Genomic DNA, 5,824 nt, shown 5'->3' on the forward strand with positions numbered 1-5,824 from the left:
GGGCAGGCAGGACTGGCTTTGACAGCTGTGTCTCAGGCTTCTCAGTGCTTCTAAACAATACCTATGCTACCAGAAAACCACATGAGGCACAGCTGCTCTAGGAGAAGAAGCAATAAGCTAATTTCCTTTTCTGTGCGAGTCAATTCCATTTGTCATTACCATCTTAACTAGCATGTAAGAACGGCCGTACTGGGTCAGACTGAAGGTCCATCTAGCCCAGAATCCTGTCTACCGACAGAAGCCAATGCCAGGTGCCCCAGGGAGAATGAACAGAACAGGCAAGTGATCCACCCCATGCTGTCCCCCTCAGCTTCTAGCAAACAGAGGGTAGGAGCACCATCCCTGCCTATCCTGGCCCATAGACATTGGTGGATCTCTCCTCCGTGAATTTATCTAGCTCTTTTTTTGACCCTTGTTATAGTCTTGGCCTTCGCAATGTCCTCTGGCAGAGAGTTTGCCACAGGTTGACTGTTGTGTGAAGAAATACTTCTTTTTGTTCATTTTGAACATGCTGCCTATTAATTCATTAGGTGACCCCTAATTCTTGTGTTTTAAGGAGTAAATATAACAAGCGTGAGATACTCTAGGAATTATTTGGGGCAAGTTCTCTGGCCTGTATTATACAGAAGGTCAGACTAGATGATCACAAGGGCCTTGGAATCTATGGCTGCAAGTTCAGAGGAGACAGGTGTGTAGGTTTTTAGGGTATAAATGTAGCACATGTATTACCGGGGGGCCTATGGGAGAAGGGGAAGTGAGCTCATTTGTGGCGCCAGCTCCTTTGGCCTCCCACCTCTGATTTTTTGGTACAAATTTGTCCACACTTAATAATAAAATCAATAGTAAAAAGCCCACAATCAGCAATCTGGACCTATGATTTCCTGCAAATCGGCACAAGGCTGAGACCAAGACGAGGATGAGAGCAGAGAACAAGCCAGTTCCCCGCTTGAACCTGGTAGACGTTTTGACTCTGGCTATCAGATGGTCTTTCAGCATCTTTCTTATTTATTTAAAGAGGCACCTGTCTGGATTAGAGTAAGTACTTGCCTTTGGTCACCCTACGTCCCTGGATACAGGCACCTGGGCACAGGTAAAGAGGGTGAGAAAGAAGCAGGAAATAAGGTGCTGGAGCAGATCCTTCTCTGTGTGCCAAGAGGCACCCCCTAGGATCCAGTAAGGCAGGCTGATCTCTTGTCATGATGCGCACACAGCAGGGCTTTCTACTCTCCATTACAAATGAGCCATTTTTTCCATGCTTTAAATGTAGTAGTGTCTAAAAACAAATTAAATGAGCTGCCTTTGCCGATCTGGATTTTAATGTGCCCCTTGTTCTGGGCACATTACACACACAATGGGACTCCCTGCTCCTTGTTCTTGGGGCAACCTGCTTTTATGGGCTGGATGAGGAAGCAAGAAATAGGGTATATGTCCTGGGAATGGAGATCACAATTACAACCAGCAACTGTGGAGCTGTTGACAGTCAGCCTGTCTCCTGTACATCGATGTTAACAACCTCAGTGGGAACATTATGTGAGATTGGGGATATGCCCTGAGTTTTCAGAGAGACACATTCCTCATTCAAGAGAGCTTGGGATATTATTCCTCACCTTCAGACTGCTGTTCCCTGGAGAACTAGTAAAACAGGAGTAAGTGCAATATGCACAGAGAACACCAGAGGGAATGCCAGGAAGGAGCTGGGTGAAGGAGATGCTGAGGCTGGGCTTGGCTCTGCTCAAGTAATCAAGTAGGCAGGAAGATTATGCTAGGTCAGGGGTGGGCAATAATCTTTGCAGGGGGACCACTTCACAGATTGGGGGTAGTGACCATGAGCCAATTCTGCCCTTGGAAGGGGTGGGGCCTCATGTAGAAAAGGTTGAAGGCCTCTAGGTACCACATGCCCCTGGTGGGGGAAGGAGACTTTTCACACTCCCCTGGCCCCAGGACAATTGGGGCCTAGGGGTTGGAGTGTGTGAAGTCTCTCACCCCTGCCCTCCCAGGAGTGCACAACACCTAGAGGGAACCGCCACCCATTTTGAACAGCGAATGACTTTGTGCACTCCCCTAACCCCAGGTGTCAGTTGATCTGGGGGTGTAGCAGGGTGGCAGCAGGCCAAACCAAACGGCTTGGCTTGGTGGGCCAGATCCAGCCTGTGGGCCATATCTTGCCCACCCCTGCACTAGATTCTTTATTCAGCAAGGGCACAAAAATATGCAACCCAGTTGCCAGAGGATTTTCTGGCTGTTAATACATATGGCAAATAGTCTGATACTAGGAATACACCCATCTGGGCAATACAGCCCACAATGGCAAACTGAATCATCTGATTTTCTTCATAGCTGCTTCCTGCCCACCCTTGCCCCTTACCACATGGCTTTTTGCTGCCACCACGTTGCCAGGGTGTAGTACTGCATAGGCTAGATCCCCTTTACTGCTCAATCCCAGGCTGTGATCCTAAGCACAAGGGCATATTCTCTTCTTCCTATATGGGGGCAGTACACTGCACAGGTGTGACAATTGCCCAGGGAAATTCAGCCATGTCTCCCAGGCTGCCGGCAACTAAAGACAGGATTAGTGCCTACATTTCCAGGAGCAGTATGGTTCGGTGAATGAGACATGGTTTTTACTGAATTCTAGTCTCACCTTTAGCTGATGTGACTCACTGTCCTCTCATATAAAATGGGGCGTGATAGGTGCCTGTCCTGCGGAACAGGCATATGAGACCTTGGTTGATTCCAGGTTGCCTGGAAATGTACAGGACAGGTAAAAGCAGCATGAGCTCCTGGTGGAGCCTAACCTAGTGCACAATGGCGCTGGAACAATGTGTATAGCAGGGCTCCTGAGAGCAGGCCCCCCTGACAAGGAAGGGGAGGGGAGAAGATTGGCAAAGAGGACAGTTGCCCTGGGACTCAGCAATTCCAAAGGGCCCTGGGCACAGTAGCAGCCGGAGCCCCGGGCCCTTTTGAATCCGCTCCTGTGTGCTGGGTGATGCACTGCCCACTCTTAGGGCCAACAGGAGGGAGCACCACAGTGGTCCAGGCAGCACTGAGCGCTGGCTGCCCCACCCCTTCTGCTCAAGGCCCTGCCCTTTCCACCCGAGGTCCTGCCCCTTCCAGGAGCATGGAGCTGGGCCCAGCCCACATTGCCCAGGGGCCTGCCAGTCCTGTTGGTGCCCCTGGCTGAGCGATATTGAACCAAACTGTAAACCTTGTATATAAAGGAAGCCACTTCAAACTATAGGGTGTGGCAGTGCCCCCACCACTCCTAGTCCCAGTACGTACGCCAGTGCACTTCTCTCTGGGCTACAAGCTACAGCAGGAGAGAAGTCTTTCTGGCCACTCTGTGGCACTTCTTGTGAGCCAAGCTACACAGTTGTGAGACAAGAGTAGCATAATCTTCAACAATTCAAGTTCTGATGCTGAGCAGTTTCTCTACAAGCCAACACTGGCTCAGTCTCCAGAGCCAATCCAAATATTGAATAAGTTCTTATTAATAAACTTTTGCAACTTGACTCTGGTGCCTGTCATCTGATCACAGTGTGGGCAGTCTGGGGATATATATTGTGTCTGGGTTCTCCCCACAATTTTCTCTGTATCTCCCCCCCCCCACACACACACATCCCAAGAAGATCTCTATTTTAAAAACCAGGAGACTGAGAGGAGTGTCTCCTGCGTACTCCCAATCATAAAACACTTTGAGAGCCACAGGTAAATAATCAAATCGGATTACACTTAACTAAATCTATGCTCAAGTGCTTTGCTAAGTAAGGATGAAGAACAGATGTTCTTAAAATTAGGAATATACTTAAGTGCTTTGCCAAAGCGCTTTCCCTGGTTGGAGGAGGATGGGAGAGTTCAGGATAGACATGTAAACAGATAGAGGTATTGGCTAGGTGTTTGGGGAATAGACAATACAAAACAGTTTGCATGGAAACAAGTAGTGCAGCTTCAGGTATTCCCAATAGGAAGGTAAACAGACTCCAACATGCAATAGTGGTTTGCTGAACTTTAGACATTAAAATAGCAGAACATAGTGTTGAGATCGGTAATTATGAAGATTGAGATTTATAAATTGGTGGCAATCCTGAGTACTAGGGTTTAATATCTGGACTTCTCAAAACGAAAATCTTTCCTTTTTCTTAATCAATGTGGGCATGCAGGAAATTTTCTGGGAACTGTGCTTGCCTATAAAATAATTAGAAGGCACAGGCACATAAACCTGGTTCAGCAGATATTATCTTCATATTGGGCAAGATTTTCTAAAAAGCTCAGCTCCCACTTATACACCAAAGTAAGTGGCTAGGGCCTGTGTTAGGTGCCTAAATCCCATTTTGCACAAAGCTCCTGCTGATCCCTATAGGTGCCTAAATTCACTTGGCACTTATGTTTTTGCATTAAAAGTTTCTAGGTGCATATGGTTCTGCATGTGCACTTATGCCTGATTCCAGTCACCCACCCAGGCAACTGTCATCCAAGTCCCAGAGTGATTAATAAACTGGGAGAAGATAGCTATTCAGCTGCCTGTTGAGGAGGGTGGGGAGGGAAAAACAAGAGGGGCTTCCTCATAACTTTTAGCCCAATGGTTGAAGCACTCACCTAGTTCAAGTATGCCTCCCACCTGATCAGGGATTTTCCACGTTTTGCGATAGTCAGATGTGGGTCTCCCTCAGGCATTTCTGTTGAAGTTGTTCACTGTGGATAACTAATTAAAACAATACTGGGGTAGTGAGAAGGGATCTCAGGCATCTCCCCTTCCCTCTCCCCCCCCCCCCACCCATGAGTGCTCAAACCAAGAGGTTACAGGATCTGTCTGTTTGTGTGCGCTTACGGCTCCTGTTCTCTCCAGTACCAATGACTCATCCTCCCTGCTGTAGACAAATGCACAGAATCTGCAATCCAGAACCTCTTATCCCGAGCCTGTAAAGGATTGCAGCATATCCCTCTTCAGAGTCCAGCGGTAACTATGTTCTGGAGCAGGAGCACTCTATTTTGGGTGCCCTGGCCTTGACCTATTTCTCTGTCCCTGAAGAAATGCCCACTACTGAACTCCCTAATCTAAAGCCCTTTCTCCTAACACCCCCCCGCCCACCCACCCACACTACTACAAAGTCCTCCTTAACTTCCTGGCTCCTTCTAGTTCAGTTACCTTCTCAGTCATCTTTTGCAGACCATGTGTTGTTGCCTAACAAGCTTCTCCCAGAAAACACAAATACAGTAAACCATTTTTTGGTTTTCTTTTGATCTTCAAATTCAAGCAACTGGTCTTGTTTTACCTGGCACATGTCAATTGCCAACATCTATCTTCAAGGAGATCGCAGTCACTGAAGGGCAGCAACTCTCTTTACTGAACCATCCTGCCCAGTTCTGAGCAGTGTTCCCTGTCAACTGAGGGCTTGGGCAGCCACCCAGAAGAGATTAAATGATGCCCAGCTGATTAGCAGTCTCAGAGGGGGTAGCTGTGTTAGTCTGTAACTCAAAAAACCCCCAAAAACAAAACTGAAAAAGCAACCAATGGTCCTGTAGGTGTGCCCATAGCCAGCAGCATGTGTTTCTACTGGTGGTCCACATGCACACATGCTTTGATGCACATAACACAATTTATTCTGCACATGGGTGGAAAAACTTAGTGGGAACTAAGTGCCGTTCTGCACTGCGAGGCTCAGTTGCTGGCACTTTGTGTCCTTGTTCACACTGTCAGGACTGGGGGCTGGAACAATGTGTCCAGAGCTGAGACTCATTGGGCCAGCTGGTGAACCCAGTAGGGAAACCACTTCAGGGCGGGGGTGCAGGAGCAGCCCAAGCCAGACGTCCCCCACGTGACATAGAC

Source organism: Pelodiscus sinensis, chromosome 1, assembly GCF_052426305.1.
Source record: "Pelodiscus sinensis isolate ZL-2025 chromosome 1, ASM5242630v1, whole genome shotgun sequence".
NCBI lineage: Eukaryota > Metazoa > Chordata > Testudines > Trionychidae > Pelodiscus > Pelodiscus sinensis.